A 25,536-nucleotide genomic window follows, 5' to 3' on the forward strand; every position below is an offset into this window, starting at 1 on the left:
ATCAAAACTAAAATAAGAAGGGGGGTTGTTGCTGGCCACAACATAACCCTAATCATCAAGTTACTGGCATATAACAACAAGTCGTATATCATGCTCATCAACAACATATAACCTAATCCTCAAGCTAACTATCATATAACAAAAACAAGTTATATATCATGCTCATCAATAACATATAATGTAATCATCAAGTTAAGTATTATATAACAACAACAAGTTAACCTATAACGTACCCATCATCAAGATACAACATAATCATCAAGTTATCTAACATAAAATTATAATATAAATTCATACAACCACGAGTTACTATCATTCATGACTATCTCACACATGTGCATATGACTATACTAATCAACTAGCATCTATCATGTATGTAACCATAACATCAATAACCATAATGCATATAACAATCCTTAACCTAGATACCTACATCCCCAACATACAAACCTGTATGACAACATCCTCTTGCCTCTAGGTCCAATGTTGCAATTTCACTTTGATGGTCTGCATCTCGTACTGTATCTCAACCAACTCATTAGCATCATAACATACCAATAACATCATGATGACCTAATTTCATACAATGACTTCAGTCACAACAACCTTCAGCGTGGAAATGCAAGCATAACAACATAAAGACACCGACATGCATAACAAATGAATATACAACTATACACTCAAGATGACACGTCCCACAACAACCTGATCAACCTTCACATGGAGACATCACTACGCCCATGATCAACACCATCCAAATGCAATAAGTAGATGGACTACAACATAAGAAACACATATGCAACCAACATGAATGCATGACCAACACACAACCCATCCATTCTGAGGGGTGAACCATGCTTTGATACCACTCTCTAACATCCTCGTCCCACATCTACCTAAGTAACTGGCCAACCGGGTTAAACATGTGATGATAATTTTCTATGATATGATTCAACATCCTAAGTAACATTAAGGAAGTGGAGTCGATGGAAACACACCTTACAAACCTTCAACATCAGCAATAGGACTCCTAGGAACCATCCCAACCTTTATGGTAACCATCCCTTGATTCCCATTGAGTTTTTAAGCTATTAAAACTCTAGACATTCCCATGATATGGGCATGCCAGCATCCAGAGAGCTCTGGATGCTCCCACAAGCCTCCATGTCTATGTCTAAGGACTATTTCCAGTAGAATTGTGTCAGAGTCAAAGAAATTTAAGGCACTTTTCAAGCCCAAAAATTTGATCGCTGCCCAGAATTTGTTTTAACTTCTGAAATCCATTAAACACATGATGACAAGAGTAATAAACCAAAAGTGAACTCTAGGACTAAGAATGACCATCCACAACCAGGATTGAAATTATGTCAAACACTTGGCATCAATCAAATCTACAAGTGTAAATGAAATATCTAAGCATAGAGGGTTTCATACTTATCTGCGATTCGATATGAGACATTGTTCCCTTCTCACTTTAGATGTAGTTTCATCAATGAGGCCATAGATACATTGTTCATTCATATACAAGTAAAAACATGATTGGGGCCATACACAGCCACTGTCATAATACATATTCATAACCAACATAATAACAACAAAAATACCAAGGAAACAATAGCCATATAATCCACATATAGACTAGTATAATGCTCATGACATAACAAGGAGAAACAACCTCATATTAATGATGAAAACTCCAACCCGATATGGGACTACCATGTTCCACCCGACTGTAGAATGGTGTTGCAGCCTCATAATTTTGCTGCCGAAACATGTGGGATAACCACCCGGTTCGGACCTTAAGACAACTTCTTTTTCGTTTAAAGTGGTGGCTACAATTGGGGATAATGGGACCAGTTTTCCAGTGTTGGTTCATGAGTTTTTTCAATAGAATAATGATAATCTAAGTGACCTATTCTATGATGCAATTTCTCTAACTAACTTATTCTAATATAAACCTGGGTATTTCTGTGTGGTATGTGATCTACAAAGATATTTGTTTAACATGTGATAATAAAGATTGAACACAACTAAACATAGATGATAACGTAAAAGATAATTCCTTTGACTAAATAGTTAGTCAAAGGAATTTATAAAATATATCACATATATGATGAGTTATATATGAAAATCACAATTTTAGCTAGGCATCATACAAAAGTGCAATTAACACTTAACAAAAACAATAAATCTCACATATAATTCATGAAAGTAAAGTTTTTCCACTAATTAAATGTAAACAGAATCAATCATACAAGATAATAGTACCATATGTGTGAAGTCCTGCTCATTTGACAAATGACATAGACCAACTTCTTTCTTCAAATCAAATTGTCTCCCAAGAATACAAAAATGCATCAACAAAGGAAAGTAGTCTGATATCTAGAAGAAATGATCATGTTCCACAATTTCACCAAAAAATTCACAAACTTACAATAGTGCATTCTTTGCAAATGTTTTTGATAAAATTCTAGACCCTTCTCTAAATGCATGAGAAGGGTATAAATATTATTCTAACTAATGTGAAAATAATAGATTATACAAAATTTTAGGTTTCAAACAACCTTCCTCCTAATTAGGTAACTAACTCCAAAAATAAACAGAGGATAAATAAACAGAACTGAGAGGACGACTTGTTGTCTTCCAACTTGTTCCTTAAATTAAAAATATCAGTCATCATTTGAATTTGAGGAGGTGCCCCGAAATGTGTCCTGAGCTGTCCTGTGAAGATCACATCGGTGAGCGGTGGCAACATCCATTGAGTCGTATGAAGGGAATAGTTGAGAGTCATAATCTGGTTGTGTGGCTTAACAAGACACTGCCAATATGACTCCAAGTTGGTCGTGGTCAGTTTTGTAATTTCCTCTCTTTGACTCCTCGCCTTTTCTTGCCAGCCTTTATATAGAGCATTTAAATCGGGCATTTCTTTCGTATTGCCTTCTTTAATGAGATTGGTGGCGAACATGATGTGATTCACTACCTTAATGATATTATTTGATACCTTGGCTACCCTTGCGACTGCTAGCTCAACCTATTTGATTCTTGCATCCCAATATGTGAAGAGAATGTCTTTATGAGTTTCCTCAATCTTGGGTAGATTGGCTTTCCTTCCATCTTTTGTTTCCTGCCATTCGATGAACTCAGAGATTTTGGTGTTTAAATCGTTAAACTCCATTCTCTAGTTGATTGCCTTATCTATTATCTGGTCGCTAGTAGTAAGATAGGGAGTAATATGAGACATCGTCTGGCAGAAATACTCCTGTTGTTTCACCAGAAGGGAATTTAACTTCAACGCCTCTTTAATAAACTCTTCAGTAGTGGGAAAATCCTTGTATCTTTCCATGGATTGCTGCATTTCTTGGAGTTGCATGTTTTTGGCCAATATATCGACTTCATGGATTATTTTCAAGACTTCTATGTCTTGTTGCAATTGTCCCAGCTACTCAGCCACCTGCCTATTTGTGTTTTCTTTCTTTTCCTCGAGCTCCTGTTTGAGCTGTGCAATACTCTCCTATTTTTCCCTTAGTAAAGTAGAGACCACAGTAGCCTTGTCCATAGTGGCCGACGCATATGCTCCTATGAATTGTGATAGTCTAGTCAAGTTATCAGCTGGATTGAAAGGAATTTCCTTCCAAACAACATCCATTGGTTCATTTCTAGGTGGGAATTCAGGTCTATCTACCGTTCTCCTTTTTCTCTGCCTTCTAACTACAACCTTGTGGAGAGAGCTATAAAACACATCAAGTGGAGGTATTTCAGTTATTTTTAGAACAATTTTTTATGTGGGCAGAGCAACGATGATTTCAGTGAGGTGGAATGTGTAGGTTTTAACCCTGTACAAAAACTACCTGCATACAAATTCTAAAACACAGAAAATAAACAATGCGAGAACATAACACATAAAACACATACACAAAGATTTTCCCCTGGATCCCAAAACCAGGACTACTAGCATGATTTTTCATTATGTTCCTTTCAATGTTACAATACATATTTATACATGCCGAAGCATCCAATACCATGGACTGAAAACCATCGCATCCAAAACCATGGACCGAAAACCATCGCATCCAAAAGCATGTGTGAAAAATCATGCACAAAACCATAGGTAGGTCCATCCAACCTAATATAGGGTCCAATTACAAAATTTTCCAGGACGCTGACCCGGACCCCATAGAGTGGGGTTACCTGCACCCCTCAAACCCCATGTGAACCCCCCCCCCCCCCAACCCCGCCCCTCGCTACCCAATTGGTGCAACAAAGGGGGGGCTCCACCCCATGTTTAACTACGTGGGCTAGTCGTGGAAAGAATATAACACAACCCAACATTCTCCCACTTGTTGTTTTCTTTTCATAAGGGGCCACAAGAGAGCTTAGTCATTTATCCAGCCCTGCAATGTCCATTGTTTCTCTACACCAAGAGAACTTCTCAAAGCTCACAGATTTTGTCAATGCATCTACAGTATCCTTCAAAGTGTCCACCTTTACCAACAACACCTTTTTTTCTTCTATCATATCCCTCACAAGGTGATACTGAACATCAATGTGCTTTGTCTTTGAATGATATGCAGGGCTCTTTGCCAAAAAAAATTCACTTTGGTTGTCACAGTCTATCCTTATAGCTCCCTATACTAACCCCATACTTGAACACAATCTCTGCAACCAAACTACTTCCTTGCTTGCATGAGTGGCTCCCATGTATTCGACCTCTATAGTTGATAGTGCCACTATAGATTGTTTCTTACTCATCCAACTAACTGTACCTCCAAATAGGTTAAACACATACCCACTTGTAGATATTCTTTGATCTAGATCTCCAGCCCAGGTTGCATCAACAAAGCCATGAATATCCAACATTCTATTCAATCTTGGTCTTCCTTGGTAACACAAACCATAATCACTAGTGCCACGCAAATACCGGAAAAGCCGCTTCACTGCTGTCCAGTGCTCCTTCCATGGTTTTGACATAAACTTGCTCAATACTCCCACTGCATGTGTAATGTCTAGTCTAGTACAGACCATTGCATACATCAAGCTACCGACTATACTTGCATATGGAACATGGGACATGTCCTCTTCCTCTTCTTGTGTCTTGGAACAATGTTCAACAGATAACTTCACACCTACAGGAATAGGAACCTTCACCGGTTTACTATCTTGCATATTAAACCTTTGTAGTATTGTCTCAACATACTTCCTCTGGTTTAACTAGAGCTTCCTCTTATCCCAATCTCTTTTAATTTCCATGCCCAAAATATAGTTTGCAGCACCAAGATCTTTCATTGTCGAATTTGGAGGACAATCGGGTCTTCAAATCCTGGATAATTTCTTTGTCATTTCCAACCAACAACATATCATCCACATACAAGACCAGATAAATAACACGGTCACCAATTAATTTAAAATACACACAGTGATCTTCTTTGCTTCTGGTGAAGCCAAGTCCTCGTATAAATGTATCAAATTTTTGATACCACATCCTTAGTGACCCTTTTAACCCATACATAGACTTCTTTAACTTGCATATCAGTTCTTTCTTACCCTTCACCGCAAATCCTTTAGGTTGCTTCATGTAGATTCCCTCTTCCAGATCCCCGTGAAGAGATGTTGTCTTCACATCCATCTATTCTACCTCAAAATCAAAAGCAGCAACAACAGATAAAACTAATCTAATAGAATTTACCTTGGCAACAGGAGAAAAAATATCACCAAAATCAATTCCTGACACCTGGGAATAACCTTTTGCTACCAACTGAGCTTTGTATTTCTCCACCTTTCCTTCTGCATTTGTCTTCTTCTTGAACACCCATTTGCTGCCAATGGGTTTCCTTCCAGCCGGAAAATCCACCAGATCCCAAGCCTCATTTTTGTGCAAAGATGCCATTTCATCAACCATGGCCTCTTTCCAGAGTTTGCCACCCTCTGAATCTACTACTTCCTTCACAGTTTTGGGATCATAATCAGTAATAGATAAAACAAAATTTGAACAAGAAGCAGATGGACTATACCTTTCTTGTTGCCTTCTTTCTCGAATTGATCTTCTCACACCCGGAGTTTGTGGCTCTTCATCTTCTGATTCCTCCTCTATTGTAGAGTCTGATTCTTCCTCCTTAAGCTCAAACTCTATCTTCTCAGGTTCCTTTGGTTGGACTTCATGTTTAATAACATCTTTTACTTCTCTGAACACCACATCATGGCTGTACACAACCTTCCTTGTTACTGGGTTCCAAAGCTTATAACCCTTTAAACCATCCTTATACCCAATAAAGATGCACTTTTTAGATTTACTAGCCAACTTGGTTCTTTTCTCCTTTGGAACATGTACATATGCATCACATCCAAATACCCTCATATGTGAAAGAAAGGGTTGCTTACCAGTCCATACCACTTATGGAGTCTTATCCTCCAACGGTGATGAAGGTGATCTATTGACCAGGTAACATGCTGTCTCCACTGCCTCTGCCCAGAATTCTTGTACTAACTTGACACCACTAAGCATGCTTCTTGCCCTTTCCATCAACATCTTGTTCATTCTTTCTGCAACTCCATTTTTCTCAGGTGTGTATGGAGTAGTCTTCTACCATGCTATACCACACTTCTTACAAAATTCTTCAAATTCCTTGCTGCAAAGCTCTCCATTGATATCTGTCCTCAACACATTTATCTTCTTCTCTATCTGTTTTTCCATTAGAGACTTAAATTCTTTAAACCTATCAAAGACTTTAGATTTATTCTTAAGGAAATATATCCATGTATTCCTTGAGAAGTCATCTATAAATGATACATAGTATACAGACTTACCAAGTGATGGAACCTTCACAGGTCTAAACACATCACTGTTCACAAGTTCTAATGTATGTTTCGCCCTCTTACCACCAGAGGGTAAACTCACTTGATTCTGCTTCCCATATACACAATTTTCACAGAAATCAAAAATCCGGAGAGCTATTACTCATACCTTCTACCATACCTTTACCATGAAGCATTCGAAGGCCCTTATCTACAATATGTCCAAGCCATTGACGCCACAGCATGGTCTTCTCTCCAGAGACCACTAGACTTTTTGCTCCACTTTCATGAACCATAGAACTATTGCACCCATCAATAACAGTGCTACCTTGTAGCTTGTACAGAGTTCCAATTTGAACTCCCCGCATCAATACCAATGCTACCCGAACCATTTTGTAGGTATCCTTCTCGAACACTATTTTTACACCTGCATCATCCAGCTTGCTTACGGAAATCAGATTTCTGGCCAATGTAAGAATATGCAGAACACTCAGAAGTGTTCTAACCCTTCCACCTTGCAACTTCAACTTTACTTTTCCATGACCAACGATTCTAGCCTTCCTATCACCCCCCATGAAGACATCACCACCATCATATTTCTCATATTCGCAGAACCACTCTCTATGGGGGTTGAAGTGAAAGGATGCACTTGAGTCAACCAACCACGCCTCATGATCTACATGTGTACTTGAAGAAGCCAAGTACACATCCCCACCTTCATCTGAGGTGATTTTCACCTTTGCATAAGTAGCATCATTAGATCCCTTTCCTTTGTCAGAAGCTTTAGATTTACAATCCCTTTTTTAGTGCCCTTCCTTTCCGCATTTCCAGCACACCACCTTTACAGGTTTTCCTGGAGATTTAGATCTCCCTCTAGATTTAGTTCTCCCACTTGATGACTTATTTTTGCTTCTGTTCTGGGACCGTCCTCTTATAGACAAGACATCACCATTCTAACTCTCCATATTTTTCTATCTCATCTCCTCCATCAGCAAGGATGAGACTATTTCATCAAACTGCAAGGCAGTTGCATTACTACCTATTGTAATAACCAGACTATCCCACGAATCTGGTAGAGAACACAACGAACTGATGCACCTATCTTCATCTAAAATTTTAATATCAACAAATAATAACTGACTTACCACAGTATTAAATGCGTTCAGATGCTCTGTCACCAAGTCTCCATCTTTCATCCTCAGGTTATACATCTTTTTTGCAGGAACAGTTTATTCACCAGAGTCTTAGATTGGTACAAAGTCCCTAACTTGTCCCACAAAGCCTTCGCCATAGCTTCCCCTGATACATTCAACAATACTGAATCCAAGACACACAATCATATTGTGCTCTTTTCCTTCCGATCCAACTTCTTCCATTCTTCATCAGACACTCCTGTTAGTTTAGTACACAGATCTACTGCGATCCACTGATCTTGATCCACCAATAGATCCTCCATATTGAGTTTCCACAACTCAAAACTCTGACCATTAAATTTCTCGATCTCTATCTTTCCATTGCTCGCCATCTTCTTTCAGCACCAGAATCGATCTCGTAGATCTCCCACTGAATAGGGTCTACCACAGGCTCATGTGAAACCCCTCAGCAACAAAGGCATCCCCTTGAAGCCAAAACAGCTCTGATACCAAATGTAGGTTTTAACCCCATATAGAAATTACCTGCATACAAATTCTAAAACACAGTAAGCAAACAATGTGAGGGCATAACACATAAAACACATATACACAGAGATTTTCCACTGGATCCCAAAACTGGGACTACTAGCTTGATTTTTCATTATGTTCCTTTCAATGTTACAATACATATTTATACATGCTGCAGCATCCAATACCATGGACCGAAAACCATTGCATCCAAAACCATGGACCGAAAACCATTGCGTCCAGAACCATGTGCAAAAAATCATGCAAAATACCATAGGTAGGTCTACCCAACCTAATATAGTGTCCAAAAACAAAATTTTCCAGGGCGCTACCCCGAACCCCATGGAGTGGGGTTACTTGCACCACTCAAACCCCCTGTGACCCCTTCCGCTACGCAATTGGTGCAACGAAGGGGGGGCTCTGCCCCCCTTCTAACCCCCTCGGTTAACTACGTGAGCTAGTCATGGAAAGAATATAACACAACCCAATAGAACGTTGTCTCTTGTTCCTCCATAGGCATGGAATGTTTGTCGATAAGCTTGGAATCTGTATCCTTATGAACATGGAAAGGAGTTTTACATTCCTTTGTTTCTTGGGTATTAGAGGCTTTGGGAGTGCATTGCAATTTTTTGATTAAAATGATCCCACTCCTGCTCCAAAATATTGCCTTTGGCCTCTGAACTGATCTCTGTAGTCAGGGTGCTCATCACTTTTTTCACAGTTGACTTCCTGTTGGACTCAGCCGTATTGTCTGCGTCTTGGGGTTTCCCTGTGTCTGGTGTCTTCTTAGTGTTTACTTGAGAGTCTACTTGAGAGCTAGGACCTCCACTATCAACAGTGACACTTGGTGTAGACTTATCCTTGGACTTTAATATATGCCTTTGGATCACCTGGAGCCTCTCATTTTTGAATTCTTGAAATCTTTGAAAATCTTCAAGTTTCAGATTCTCCTTTTCCCATTCGAACGCTTGTTCGAAGGATATAGACAACTATAAAACATCCTCAAAATAATTATCTTCATGGTTGTATGGCTTGAACTTTACTCCATTAGTGACATTATATGCGACTTTGTTTGGATCAAATTTCTTCTTAGGAAATGTATGAAGCCTGAGGGCTTCCATATGTGTTGATTCCTTAGTAGCATGAATAGTATTCACTAAAGCAAAAGAACCACCTTTGACACGAAACGTGGGCCATAATGACTTCTTGCCATCTTTGAGAGCTTTAGTGAGGCCCCTTGCCACAGTTTGGTAAGAAATATCCCTTTCTAATAATTATCAAAAACGTATAAAAGAAGGACTTGTGGATCGGCTGTGCTACGAAAAACCCTAATGTAGGTGAACCATTATTCAATGAAATACTTGTCGATAGTAAGCAGGTCTGTTGTGGCTTCTTGAGAAACCCTAGGGGATTTCTTATTGAAAATAATTTGATGTAGGGGCAACACAATAACATGAAATATCTTATAGAAGTGAGGTATGTAATGCGATTCCCATATTTGTTTATGACTGAGATGGGTTGGGTAGGGATCCTGTAAGGTCCATTTCCAACCCATGGTTGAGAATTTCGTGCAAAAATAGATAGCATCCATAATGTGGGCACTAAAATAGAAGGGAGGGTGGTTATCTGAAGAGGAGGCTTTCTTATGTCGATATTCAGTAATGGTGGTGGCCAGGTTGTCAGATAGGATGGAAGACCAATTCATGAAATGGGAATTAACACATGCATCAATCAGAGGAATCGATTCTATTGAAAACTTAGTATTATTGGGTAGCCCATACAATCTACATAACATGGTTGCTACATAGTTGTAGGAGTTTGCCAAAGAGGTTGTAGCATACATACCCAATTTTTCATATTTAAATTTGTTGACCAACACCCTCCAACCCTGGATTAGCTTGAAGGGGTCTGGGTTCTTCTTTTCAAAGTTAGCCACAAATGTGTTGTCGTAGATATCCTACAGGTCAGGTATGTGGTACATTTTCTTCAAGTCCTCTGCTATGAACGCCCCTATGAGCTCCATTCTTGAATTCTTGAACTACCTGTCTTCAATGATAAGGTTTTCGATCACCCAGCTGATCATTTCTATGTATGGGAGCATTATAGCTCTTGCTCCTATCCTATGAAGGAAATAACATGAAGCATATTTGCATTGAAGTCCTGAAGGCCTTGTTGATTCAATTGTTGCTCTCATAATAGTGATTTTAGGACGCTTGTCCTCCAGCCTATTGTAAATCACTTCCCAAGCTGTTGTGCCTCCAACAACATCACAAACTGTATCAACAAAGATAGGATCCAACTCTGTAAACTCAGATTCAACAATGGTCTTCCTACTTTGTTTCTGCATCACCTTTCTTAATGACATGTCTTTTGTAGCTTGCCTAAAATAGACAAGATATATTAGCACAGACGATATCAGGTAATTAATACTGAAAGATTCTCTAAAATGACTTTGGATCATGAGAAAGGTTTAATGAGATACTTGATTGTAACTACCCATAACCTGGAAAATTATTATCCTTCCTCAGGTCGCTAAATATTTATTAACCTATCAATTCGTTCATTTTGTTATTTAAAACATAATTATTTCACATGTTTTACCGCTCTTAATTGCGGATCATGATCTCTAAATGGATACAGTATAGCACTACCAGATGCATCAAGTGAAATGCGATTGCGGATATCGCAATATCGCATTTCACAAATCGCTAACGGTCATTCTAAGGGAATGGTTAAGTTTGTTGCAAAGTGTGAAATGAGATTACAAAATGACAAGGTGGTATTTATGGAGTTATCACAGTGGGATACCTAATCGCAGATCGCAAATTTTTGAAGGTGTTTTAAGATAGTCATGCGGAAAAGTGCGATTTGCAATGTGGATTTCATCCTTAGTTCATTTTGCAAGGTTTTTCTAGGTATTTTCTTAAAGTTAGGTATTATTATCCTAAGCCTAAAAATTTAAAAGGGTCCCCATTTATAACTCTAACCTTAGCTATTGTTCTTTATAAATGGGGGGGGTTGTTTCGTAGTACAACAATTGGTGATTCACTTGGGAGAACCAGTTATCTCTGAGTAGTTTTCTGAAATTTCTAAAAACTTCCAATGTGATTAGAGTTATAAGAATAATGATTACATGAGTTATAAGGTAAACAACATTTCTCTAGAATCATCATTACTTGCTCAGTTTACTTACTTAATTACTTTACTCTTGTAATGATAGAAGTATAAATGTTTGCATCATTTAATAATAAGGTTTAAAGTAATATAGAAGGTATCTTCTGCATATTAGTTTTTTGGTGTTTAATAATTTATCACAGATGGAGCCTCTGCTACCAACAGGTGTTCATAGCCTCGACAGGGTTATGTTTTAACCAACAATGATTCATTATCCCATCTGTATGAATTTCCAAATTTCAAAATGATATTCACTTGGATCAAATCTCACTTGGACCTTGTCCCTTTTTTCCTTTTTGAATGTAATCTTTTTTCTTTTTTGGTTTCTTAAAAGACATTGTCTAGGCATGGTAACCTACTAGTGACAATGCCATTCATTGGTTGTAACTAAACTGAACAAGTTGGCTCTTGATGAGACCCCTTGTCTTCTGATCGAGGAGATCAGTAGCTATTACCCTGTTTGATATGAAGTATTGATAATATCAGTTTAATCACTTCCCTATGAACATGGTAAACAAGCTTGTAATGAGACTTTTATCTTCTAAGTTTATATATTTTAGAATCACACTTTGAAAAAGGAAAATTTTAACAGATGGGGTGGATCATTGGCTCTTTTGAGAGTTTCAGGTGATAATGATAGATTTTTTAAGACACTGATTTGTAGAAAGTCCTTACTAGGTTAAAGATTCTTTTCTTGACTGATAACAAAACATTCATATTCTATAAAAATAAGAGTTTGTTCATAAAATAAATGTTTAAAGCAAGATCAAGTTTTTCCAAAGAAATCAAGTTTACTTTAGTACTCAAATGCCCTAATTATTCATTTTAACTCTTACTTTCTTATAAAAGCGAAAAAAACAGAAATGTTATCAAAGATTTTAGTTTGAAAAGCCAAGAATAAATACTAGTTAGCCATTATTTTCCTAAAAGCCAATATGTTACAAAATTGGAAAAGGTTATCTCCTAGAAAAAGTATTTTTTCAAAAATTTCCCATGAATGGGCAAAGAATCCTTCTTACTTGACAAGTCTTGTAAAAGAAACGTTGATTTTCCAATTTTTTCAATGATTTGAAAAGGGAAAAGCCATAGTATTTGGAATTTGGTATGTCTACCTTTTTCCTCGTGTACTTTGTCCCATTTTAGAACCAAGTCACGTACTTCAAGAGGTTTTTCACTGGCAGAAGTTGTGTCAAAATAAGCTTTGACTAATTGTTCATGATGGAAGTGGGTTGCTTTATCCTTTTCTCTTTCTTCTTCAAGCTTGAGAATTTGAAATTGTCTAGCCTGGAGAGAAAGTGAAGGGTTTTCTTCAATGAATTGTACTAGGGCAAGAGATGGGATTGCTACCTTTGTGGGAAGAGCAACTTATTTTCCATAAACTAAAGAAAAATTAGAAGAACCAATAGAGGTTTTTTGAGTAATCCTATCTTCCCTTAGAGAAAATGTTAATGGTTTGTGCCAATTCCTGTGATTTTTATCAATAGTCTTTTTGATAATTCTGATGACGTTCTTGTTTCTTTACCTTGAGGATAATAATTGGTTGAATATTTCAACTTGAAACCTCACTTAAGAGAAAATTCTACCATTGTATTTCTAGAAAAGTAAGATGCATTGTCAAACATTAAAGCTGAGGGTAAGCCAAACCTGATAATTATGTACTGATAAATGAAGTCTGTGATATTTTATGTATTAGCTATCTTTAATGGGACAACTTCTACCCACTTTGTAAATAATCAGTAGCTGTAAGGATGTACCTATGCTGTTTGGAAGAGTTAGGAACAAACTCACCAATTATGTCTAATCCCCATTGTTCGAATGGTTGTTGGATGTTAACTAGCTGTAAATGGAATACTGGATTTCTTTCTCTTCTAGCTGTGGTTTGACAAGTTTTGCACTTCCTTGCATATTCATGTGCATCTTTAAATACCGTTGGCCAATAATATCCTGCATGTAGGCTTTTCTGAGTTGGGGTATCCCTCTGAAATGTCCTCTAGTTGTTCCATCATGTAATTCCTGCATGACTTTTTCGGCTTCAGGTTTCTCTAGGCATCTCAGCAATACTGAATCATAATTTTTCCTAAACAATACATCATTGACTAGTTCATACTGATTTGATTTCAATATTAAATCTCACTTTGTTTTATAATTAAGATGCATAGGAGCATATCTGTTTCTTAGATAAAATTTCAAATCAGAATATTGTGATTGCGTGTCATTGACGCTTACTTCTGATATTTGCACTTCATTACCTTGATTTTTTTCTGGTGGTAACTGGGAAGCTCCTGTTAACATCCTGCAAAAACCTTGGCCCCTGACAATTTTAGCTGGCTAGATTTCTACATCATATTCTTGGAGTGTAGTCCCCCAATTAGCTCTTTTCTCCCCTACTTCTCTTTGGATCAATAGTTGTCTTACTACAGGGTAGGGTACAACTATCTTTGTATGGGTTTTAAGAAAAAAGGTCTGAAATGTTTCAAAGTTTTAAAAACAGCAAATGGTTGTTTCTCGACAGCTGAATAATTTAATTCGGCGCCATGAAAGTTAGAACTAAAAAAGGAGATGGGTGCCTTGATATTTTCATTGTTCAGCTGTGTCAACACTGTTGCATATGATGTCTCAGATAAAAAAGTATATAATACAAAAGGTTTGAGAAAGTCAATGGTTGTCAATGAAGGATTATTAATAATGATCCAGATTTAAACAGGAACATAACAAATTATAGAGATAACCATAAATACAGAGATGCAGTGGAAATAATACTTCATTTCATTACTGTAAAATACTAAAAGATGCTTACAAACAGAAATGGAAATAAACCAGCTAGGGCGATGGTAGCTTATCTCTGAGAAGAGATGTGGCGACTACATGCCTCTCAACTATGTTACAATGAGGCTCGAAGGCCTATTTATTGTTGAGAAATAATGGAAAACCCTAAACATCCAAAAACCTAACCCTAGAAGATGAAACGCCAAACTGTGGGCCCCGTTTGGGTAAATTGGTACATCAACTTCCCGGGGTCGTAACTTTGGCATACAATCTCTGTTTGACGTGCACAATATCTCGTTAGAAAGATCTATCCGAGAAATACAACTTTAGGAAGAGAAACATCGGTCCATGGACCCATGTTGCTCCCATTTTTCCAAAAAATCGTCGTTTAGGTCCTCAAAACAACTCCAGAAGTTCAGCACCCAAAAAACTGCTAAAAATAGTAAACTATGCTACAATTAAGGAAACTAAAAAGATTAAAGAAACAATGGTGGGGTCTAAGTGGACTTGGTGGGTGGCCACCAATATCCACCTGGATCAATGGCCATCATTATCCACCTGGATCAGATAATGACTTTTTTAATCAAAGAAAATGACTCTCTTTCATCCTTGTTCCATCTGAAAGCTACATTTTTTCTTATCATCACTTGAAGGGGTAGGACAATTTGTGAAAAATATGTGATAGATCTTTTTACAAAATTTATTTGGCCTAGGAATGATTGCATGGTTTTTCTATTGTGTGGGAGGGGAATCTTTTCAATCTCTTGGACCCTATCAGGATCAATGTAAATTCCTTTCTTGGATACTATGAACCCAAGGAGTTTGCCTTCTAGTAAAGAAAAATAAGATTTTTTGGGATTTAAGGAAATTCCATATTTCTTGCATCTTTCGAAAATGTGCTTTAGGTCACTTCAGCGATTGTTCCTATCCTTAGAATAGACTATGATGTCATCTAAGCAAATAACAACTGATTTATTAATTAGACCTCTGAAGGCAATGCCCATAGCCCGTTGAAAAGTGGCACCAACATTAATGAGTCCGAAAGGCATCTTCTGATAGGCATATGTTCCCCACTTGGCCCTAAATGTTGTCTTTAATCTGTCATCTAGATGCACACGAATTTGATTATATCCTGAAAATCCATCTAGAAAAGACATTAATTCAGAACATGCAACTGATTGCAATATCTGTTCCATAGTAGGTAAGGGAAAATTATGCTTTTGACAAGATTTATTCAGGTTTCTAAAATCAATACAAATCCTAATATCACCGTTCGTTTTCCTTACATGTACCATATTCGATACCCACTTAGAATGTCTAACAGGGAAGATTATTTTGGCCTTTAGAAGCTTATTCAATTTAGATTTGATTTGACTCTCAAGGTTTGGGTGAATTTTGTGAAGCTTTTGTTGAACTGGATTTTCATTCAAAGTCATGGGTATGGTATGTTGAATATTATAGGTATCATAGGTCTTGAGATCTACATAATCCTAGACAAAGATGCCTTTCTATGTTTTCAATAACCTAATGAATGATATTATTTCTTCAGATGATAGGCCAAGTCGTAGGCTGACATTTTGAGGTTTTTCATTTGACCCTAGGTTTACTACTTCAAATCTCAGAGTAGAACTTTGAGTTTTGGAGTTAGTAATTCTCTTAAACCTATCCTTTAGATCATAGAGATCTTCCATCTTAACCCCAGACTTTGGGATTGGGTTTTGATCATTATTATGTTTGATTTCTAGGTCATTCTCATGTTCATATATGATATGTTCTTCATATGATCCTTTTGATGTAAGGAAATTAACTATATCCGCATCATTGTTGAATACTCTCCAATTTGTTACATTGTCAGGAATAGATGGCCTAAATATTTACTCTATTGAAAATATGTCTGGACTAAAGTCGTCTAAGGGTATAAGCCTGGATTCCACATTAGCAAGTAATTCAGCACTTGCATTTTGCAATCTAGGGACTAAAGACATGTTGAAAACAAAAAAATGAGAAGTCAATTTCTGAGCTAAAGATTGGTAGTGTTTAAGGTGCCCAGAGACACGATGGATTAAATTTCTCACCTATTTCAAAATTATTTCAGAATCACCATAGACTTGTAGGTATTTGACATTAAGACTGATGGCTTTATATAGTCCTTGGATCAATGCTTCATATTCATCGATATTATTAGTGCACTGGAATTCAAGTCTACAGGCTAGCATGGTTTTCTCTCCTTGCAGATTGATCAAAATGCATTATGCACCTACACCGTCTTCTAATTTAGAACCGTCAAAATAGAGAGTCCAGAACAAAGAGTTATTGTAAACTTTATCTACTAAATTTAGACATTTGGAAGCACTGTTTGTGAAACAATTTCGATTTGAGAAACTACAGTGTTATCTAAAAAGGGAGACCTCTGAGCATTAAAGGATCCTAAAGAGGACTCGGTTGAGTAATTTCCAATGATATTATTAGTGAAGGCAACAAGTTTGTTGCTTCCCTCGAGGTCAGTGACTGTATATTTCATGAATTTCTCTCGGTCTACTCTGAATTGGTTTGGTTTACCATTGTGTGGAAACCACATGTTCGACCAATCAATTGCGAAATAACCGTGTAACTTTTCAAACCAAATCCTACTAAGAATCAAACCATAAAATTTAGGGATATCAGCCACCAAAATATCAATTATTTGTGAAACTTTTGGATAATTTAGCAAAAATCCTTATTGAAATTGATGATATCTCTCCAAGGACCTCTAATTTTGCCCTATCTAACTGAACTATGTGTACTACAGATTTTTGAGGTGTAATGTTCAATTTGGTACACATAACTCTTGGCATTATATTTGAGGATGCTCCTGAATCGACAAGGCAGTTGTGAACATTTCTGTTGAAAATTTGATAAGTGAGAAGAAATGGAGAAACAGAAGAAATAGACCTATCACCAATCAGGACTAGATCTGAAGGATCTACTTTGTTTGAGGATGAGGGAGGTTTTCCCATATTATGGGAAGCTTGAGTAACTACAACAAATGGCAGAGGAGATACTGGAACTGTTTTCATATCTCTTAATAGAATCTTTTGCTGCTTCTTGAGTTTAGGGAGCTCGTGCAATGAGATGTTAGCTCTAGTAATTTTCATGTCTTCCACTATATTGTATTCAAATGTATCCAAGATTACTAATGTTTTTGAGGCATTTGGGGAATCTGGAGGAATAGGATCAGTTTGGCTAGTCTTAGATTTCTTAGATATTGTTTTCTGTTTTGTAGGAGAGTTTGTATTTATTGTAGTCGTTGGCATTGCTTGTGCCTCTTCTTCAGTTGTGAGGATGAAATCCCACATCCCGCTTAGTTCAATTTCTTCTTCCATTTTAGCTTCCTATTCATTTGGTGAATCATCTTCTGCTTCTTGGTCAGACTTAGCATTTGAAACGGTATTTGGGGGTTTGATGCAGAAGAAGGGTTCCTTTAGAATGATCAAAAAGCTTTCTTGGGAGGAGAGGATTCTGCGACCTATTTTTTAATTTCAACTATTTCGTTAGACATCTTTTTTAACACTTTTTGAAGGCCTTCAAGATCGAAAGGTTCCTTTGAAGCTTAGTTCTTAGAGTCATCCTTAAATGTTACCTTGTTTGACTTCCTTTCGTCTGTTTGTGATCTCTTTTCCAAAGCTATGATTCTTCTTTCTACAGAGAGGGCTTCTTTCATGTTTTCTACAAGGGCAGCCTTATTGGCTCTATCTACAAAAATTGTAATATTAGAAGGAAGAGACGATATATACAATTCTATTTGTACATCTACAACAGGTTTAGAGGTAGCTGGGATTTTATTTAGCAATTTGTTAAATCTGGAGTTGAAATCTTTGATCTTTTCATCTGGATTAGCTTTCAAGTTAGAAATATCATTGATAAAGGATGCTATGGTCCAATCATCACCAAATTTTGAAAGAAATACTTCCTGAAAAGTATCTATGTCTCTAATTGAACCCGGTGGGAGGGAAAAATACCAAGACCCAACAAATCGTTGGAAAGTATAAGGAAACAGTCTGATTACAACATCTTCATGTGAAACCCCATTGAGATTCATGGCTAACATAAAATTATTTAGATGTTCTTCAGTCGGGAGAGCATTGTCAGGATTATACTTAGGCAACCATTTTTCTGGGTTTGCTGGGAGTGCATTTGGATTTGCAACTAGGACAACACCAAGATTTGTCCAAGGTTGATTGGCCATAACTTGAGTTGGGAACTGAGAAGATGGGAAGGTCGGTCCAGAAGTAGGTATAGATGGTGAAGAACTTACTACTGGGTTAGTACTATTAATTGTAGTACTAATTGGAGAAGTGGATAGGTGAGAAGTCGTGGATTGAGTAGAAGTGGATGGGGAAGTGAATGGATGGGAAGGTGATGTGATCTCGCTAGTATTTGATTCAGATGTTGATGAAGTGTCTTTCCTATGTCGTGGAGGAATGGGGAATTAGAAATGGGTGACCCCAAGTCTTTCACTTTGCAGTCTAGTCAATACACCAGTTTGTTGTAATAAGGAGGTAACACTTTCTTCAGACACTTCGAGTCTCTCTGGTTTCTCCGTAGAAATGGATATTTCTTCCAATTTCTGTATCAAAAAATGAACTTCGAGAGACTTGAGAGTGTAACCTAGAGAGGGTGGTTGCCTTACTACTTCAGGAGATGAGGGAGATGTTTCTACAACTTCAAACATCCAATTAGGAGATTCTTAACAAGTTTTAGAAGGTGTAGAAACAGTGGAGGAGTTTTGACTCTTATGAATGCTTTTCAAATGAACTTTAGGTTTATATGACATTCATAGTTAAAGGCCATTCTTCTAGTGCCAAAATGTTGCAGCCTCAGAATTATGTTGACGAAACATGGGGGATAACTACCCGGTCCGTACCTTAAGACAACTCCTTTTCCATTTAAAGTGGTGGCTCTGACTGGGGATAATGGGACTAGTTTCCTAGTGTGGTTTTTAAGATGAGAGTGGGTAGTTCATGAGTGTTTGAAATAGAATAATGATAATCTAAGTGACCTATTCTATGATGAAATTTCTCTAACTAACTTATTCTAATATAAACCCGGGTATTTCTATGTGGTATGCGATCTACAAAGATATCTATTTAACATGTGATAATAAATATTGAACACAACTAAACAGAGATGATAACGTAAAAGATAATTCCTTTGACTAAATAGTTAGTCAAAGGAATTTATAAAATATATCACATATATGATGAGTTATATATGAAAATCACAATTTCATCTAGGCATCATACAAAAGTGCAATTAATGCTTAACAGAAACAATAAATCTCACATATAATTCATGAAAGTAAAGTTTTTACACTAATTAAATGTAAACAAAATCAATCATACAAGATAATAGTACCATATGTGTGAAGTCCTGCTCACTTGACAAATGACATATACCAACTTTTTTCTTCAAATCAAATTATCTCCCAAGAATACAAAAGTGCATCAATAGAGGAAAGTAATCTAATATCTAAAAGAAACAACCATGTTCCATAATTTCACCAAAGCATTCACAAACTTACAATAGTGATTCTTTGCAAATATTTTTGATAAAATTTTGAACCTTCTCTAAATGCATGAGAAGGGTATAAATACTATTCTAACTAATGCACGAAAATAAATTATACAAAATTTGAGGAGGTTTCAAACAACCTTCCTCCTAACTAGGTAACTAACTCCAAAAATAAACAGAGGCTAAATAAACAGAACTAAGAGGATGACTTGTTGTCTGCCAGCTTGTCCTTTAAATCACAAATATCAGTCATCGGTTGAATTTGAGGAGGTGCCCCGAAATGTGTCCTGAGTTGTCCTATGAAGATCACATCGGTGAGTGGTGGCAGCATCCGTTGAGTCGTATGAAGGGAATAGTTGAGAGTCATAATCTGGCTATGTGGCTTAACAAGATACTGCCAATACAACTCCCAGTTGGTCGTGGTTAGTTTTGTAATTGTCTCTCTTTGAATCGCTGCCTCTTCTTGCCAGCCTTTATATAGAGCATTTAAATCAGGAATTTCTTTCGTATTGCATTCTTTAATGAGATTGGTGGCGAACAGGATGTGATTCACTACCTTAATGATATTCCTTGATACCCTAGCTGCCCTTGTGACAACTAGCTCAACCTGTTCGATTATCGCATCCCAATCTATGAAGAGAATGTCTTTATGAGTTTCCTAAATCTTGGGTAGATTGGCTTTCCTTCCATGATGAACTCAGAGATTATAGTCTTTAAATCGTTAAACTTCATTCTCTGGTCAATTGCCTTATCTGCCAGCTGGTCACTAGTAGTCAAATAGGGAGTAATATGTGACATCTTCTAGCAGAAATACTCCTGTTGATTCACCAAAAGGGAATTTAACTCCAGGTACTCTTTAATAAACTCTTAAGTAGTGGGATCTATTGCTCTAGGAAACTCTCCTAGGTTGTAGCTCAGAGATGCCTGGTAACATATAATCTTCAATATTGTTCTCTGAAATATTGGAATAAATGATGGTTTGGATCAAGCCAGATAACCATTTCAACTAAGTTTTTACTCAAGACATCCATGAACACCCTCAGCTTACAAGGCTTTAGACCACTAATTCTCAAGAGTTTGTAGTTTCAATTAATGGATGGAAAATACTGCCCACACCGGAAGATGCATACATAAACATAAATGAATGGCTAGCTACAGGCAGCAAAAGAAAACACTGACTGTACTGGCAGATGCATATATGACCACATATGAATGGCTAGTTACAGGCAACAAAGAAGCTTGCAAATGTGATTTATCAAAGCAGAGATAATATGACAGTTATCTGGCCTTAGACACAAAAGAAAAAATGAACAAAATGTTCAAGTGCAAGCTTAGAACAGAAGAGAAAATGGAATATTGAACATATAACAGCAAAAGAAGCTTGTATTACTAATGAATGAAGATGAGACACTTGAGTAGCAAAGTCTCTACAGTCTCCAGAAGTTTGAACCCTTATTACATTTTTCTTTTAGATATTTATATCTCTTTACAATGATCCTGAGCCTTTTGAGGCTTGAGAGGTCTTAATCTATCCCTCTGTCTCTTCAACTGATTGATTCCCTCAATAGGCAGCATGGTTCAGAGGTTTCTTCTTTTGACAGAAGAATAACCGCATTCAGATATTTTGGGTAGCTTGCTGTGATGTCTGGGAACTCTCTCGTGCCAGAGATGCCCCATAATGTTTGTTGGTGTGGTTGTTGCATTGTCTATGCTGTTGATGCCCATGATGTCTCTGTTTCAGGTGAGCTGCGTGCTGTGACCTTTCTCTTTCCCTTTCCGGGCTCCTGTTTCCCAGCAATATGTCTCCCGGGCTCTGTTATATGGTGGAATGGGTCTTTAGGCCCTTATAATCCCTTTAAATGGCCCCTTTCTGTTAATACATGACTGTTTTTTGTTTTAAACAAAAAACGAAGTGACACTATGAAAATCCTGCCCACCTCTATCCTTTTCGGACTTAAGAAATCCTTAGAAATGGCTTATTCTCCTCTTGGGTCCACCTTTGTAGTGACAACACATCTCCACCATTGATCTGGGGGTCCCAGATCCAACGGTGATGATCCATTTTGGGCACCTCTTTTGTACTGGAGTTAAAGGGTGGTTTTCTCTCTCCTCGTCTTGGATAGGTGGTAGCAGCTGTATGGCATCGGATGAAGCTCGGTCTAAACCACTTACCGCCCACAGCCCGCCCAAAATACTGCCTGTTTTGTGATTTTGCCTTCATACTGGAAATATGTCGAAACATTGAAAATTTATGAAAAATAGCCCTAGAGGATCTCAAATATCATACATTCCACTTCGTAGACCCTTTCGGGTCCGGCGCGCATCGCAATCACACTCGCCAATGCTCCCTTCATATTTTCATTATATCAGTGAAATACACAAAAACATTAAGAATTGGGCTTTCCACAGACTTGAAATATGATACAATATTGTTTAGAACCCCGTCGGGTCTGGTTATCAGGTCGTTGTCATATATATGAAAAGGCCCTGCCCCTTGGTTTCCGTCGATAGTGATCCGGCGATGTAATGTGGGCCATTGATCTACGTGCGTGATCACCAGTCCAAGTTTAATCATTGAACGCAGTCGCAACTTCCCCCCGGTATGTGCCGATAACGCCGATTCGCCTCCGTCAATTGCGACCTGCCGATCCAATCATCGGCGATCACTGATCGGTGGTGTCCAGCGCTGATTGCCACTGCCTACGACCACTGATTTGTGATTTAGCTGCTTAGATCTGGGCCATTGATCGGCCAGATCTAACGACAGCTGTGTGTTCTTGAGTTTTAAGCCTGCGATAATGGTTTTTTGTGATTTTGAAGTGTTTTAGCCTCCCGATAGTGTATTTTCACCCTTCCAAGGGCTTTCTTCCTGCGGCTATTTTGATCTTTGAACGATATTAAGCCAACTTTTGAAGACTTATGGAGGGCTTTGGAGCATATTTCGATTTATTTGCATGATTTTAAGCAAACTTTGGAGACTTTGGGAGTGTTTTGGATCCATTTTTGGGCCAAACGCCAGCAAAGCTAACAGGAACATCCTTGTATCTTTCCATGGATTGCTACATTTTTTGGAGTTGCATGTTTTTGGCCGATATATCAACTTCATGGCTTATTTTCAAGACCTTCATATCTTGTTGCAATTGTGAGAGATGCTCAGCCACCTGCCTGTTTGTGCTTGCTTTCTCTACCTTGAGCTCTTGTTTGAGCTACACAATCCTCTCCTATTTTTCCCTTAGTAAACTAGAGACCTTAGTAGCCTTGTCCATAGTGGCCGATGTGTATGCTCCTATGAATTGTGATAGTCTAGTCAAGTTCTCGGCCGGATTGAAAGGAATGTCCTTCCAAACAATGTCCATTGGCTCATTTCCAGGTGGGAATTCGAGTGTATCTACCCTTCTCCTTTTTCTCTGCCTTCTAACTACATCCTTGTGGAGAGGGCTATAGAACACATCAAGTGGAGGTATTTCAGTTATTTTCAGAACAATTTCTGATGTGGTCAGAGCAGGGATGATTTCAGTAAGTTGGGACATTGTCGCTTGTTCCTCCATAGGCGTGGACTGTTCGCCAATAGGCTTGGGCTCTGTATCCTTATGAACATGCAGAGGAGTTTTACATTCCTCTGTTTCTTTGGTATTTGAGGCTTTGGAAGTGCCTTCAATTTTTTATTAAACTGATCCCACTCCTACTCCAAACTACTCCCTTCGGCCTCTAAACTGATCTCTATAGTCAGGGTGCTCATCACTTGTTTCTCAGGTGACTTCCTGTTAGAATCAACCGTGTTGTCTTTGTCTTGGGGTTTCCTTGTGTCTAGTGTCTTCTCAGTGTTTACCTGAGAGTCTACTTGAGAGCTAGGACCTCCACTATCAACAATGACACTTGGTGTAGACTTATCCTTAGGCTTTAATAGATGCATTGGGATCACCTGAAGCCTCTCATTTTTGAATTCCTGAAATCTTTGAAAATCTTCAGGTTTCATATTCACCTTTGCCCATTCGAATGCTTGTTCGAAGGATATGACCAACTATAACAAATCCTCAAAATAATTATCTTCATGGTTGTATGGCTTGAGCTTTACTCCAGTAGTGACATTATATGCCACTTTGTTTGGATCAAATTGCCTCTTAGGCAATGTATGAAGCCTGAGGGCTTCCATATGTGTTGATTCCTTAGTAGCATGAACAAAATTTGCTAAAGAAAAAGAACCACATTTGATAGGGAAAGTGGGCCATAATGACTTCTTGCCATCTTTGAGAACTTTAGTTAGGCCCCTTCCCACAGTCTGGTAGGAAATCTCTCTTGTTAATAACTTATCAGAAACATATAAAGGAATGACATGTGGATCCATTGTGCTAATAAAAACCCTAATGTAGGTGAACCATTCTTCAATGAAATACTTGCCAACAGTAAGTAGGTCTGCTGCGGCTTCTTGGGAAAACCTAGGGGCTTTTTTATTGAAAAATATTTGATGTAGGGGCAACACAACAACATGAAATATATTATAGAAATGATGTATGTAATGTGATTCCCATATTTTTTTATGACTAAGATGGATTTCGTAGGGATCCTGTAAGGTCCATTTCGAACCGATGGTTGGAAATGTCGTGCAAAAATAGATAGCATCCATAATATAGGCACTAAAATAGAAGGGAGGGAGGTTATCTGAAGAGGAGGATTTCTTCTATGGATATTTAGTAATAGTGGTGGCTAGGTTGTTAGATACAATGGAAGGCCAATTCATGATATGGGAATTAACACATGCATCAATCAGAGGAATCCATTCTATTGAAAACTTAGTATTATTGGGTAGCCCATACAATCTACATAACATGGCTGCTACATAGTTGTAGGGGTTTTCCAAAGAGACTATAGCATACATACCCGATTTTTCATATTCGAATTTGTTGTCCAACACTTTCCAATGCTAAATTAGCTTGAAGGGGTCTGCGTTCTTCTTTGCGAAGTTAGCCACAAAGGTGTTATCCTAGATATCTTGAGGGTCAGGTATGTGGTACATTTTCTTCAAGTCCTCTGCTCCAAATGACCCTATGAGCTCCATTCTTGAATTCTTGAACTGCTTATGTTCAATGATAAGGTTTTCGATCACCCACCTGATCATATCTGTGTATGGGAGTATTTTATCTCTTGGTCCTATCTTATGAAGTAAAGAACATGAAGCATCTCTGCATTGAAATCTTGAAGACCATGTTGAGTCAGTTGTTGCTCTCGTAACAATGATTTTAGGATGCTCATCCTATTGTAAATCACTTCCAAAGTAGTTGTGCCTCCAGCAACATCACAAACTGTATCAACGAGGATAGGATCCATCTCTGTAAAATCATATTCAACAATGGTCTACCTACTTTGTTTCTTCATCACCTTTCTTAGTGACATGTCTTTTGTAGCTTTCCTGAAATAGGCAAGATATATCAGCACAGACGATATCTGGTAATTAAGATTGAAAGCTTCTCTAAAATGAATTTGTATCATGAGAAAGGTTTAATGAGATGCTCTATTGTAACTACCCATAACCTGGAAAATCATATCTTTCCTCAGGCTACTAAATATATATTAACCTGTCAATTCATTTGTTTCGGTA

The 25,536-nt window shown here is 37.7% G+C and overlaps 1 pseudogene; it reads right to left on the reverse strand.

Moving 5' to 3' along the window:
* Positions 1-25,265, reverse strand: part of LOC149196914 (protein IQ-DOMAIN 14-like) — a 58,067-nt pseudogene extending 32,802 nt beyond the window's left edge.
* Between the last annotated feature and the right edge of the window lie 271 nt (positions 25,266-25,536).

Source organism: Pinus tabuliformis, chromosome 2_2 (genome assembly GCF_031772625.1).
Source record: "Pinus tabuliformis cultivar Carrire ecotype Pingquan chromosome 2_2, CPIR1, whole genome shotgun sequence".
Lineage (NCBI taxonomy): Eukaryota > Viridiplantae > Streptophyta > Pinopsida > Pinales > Pinaceae > Pinus > Pinus tabuliformis.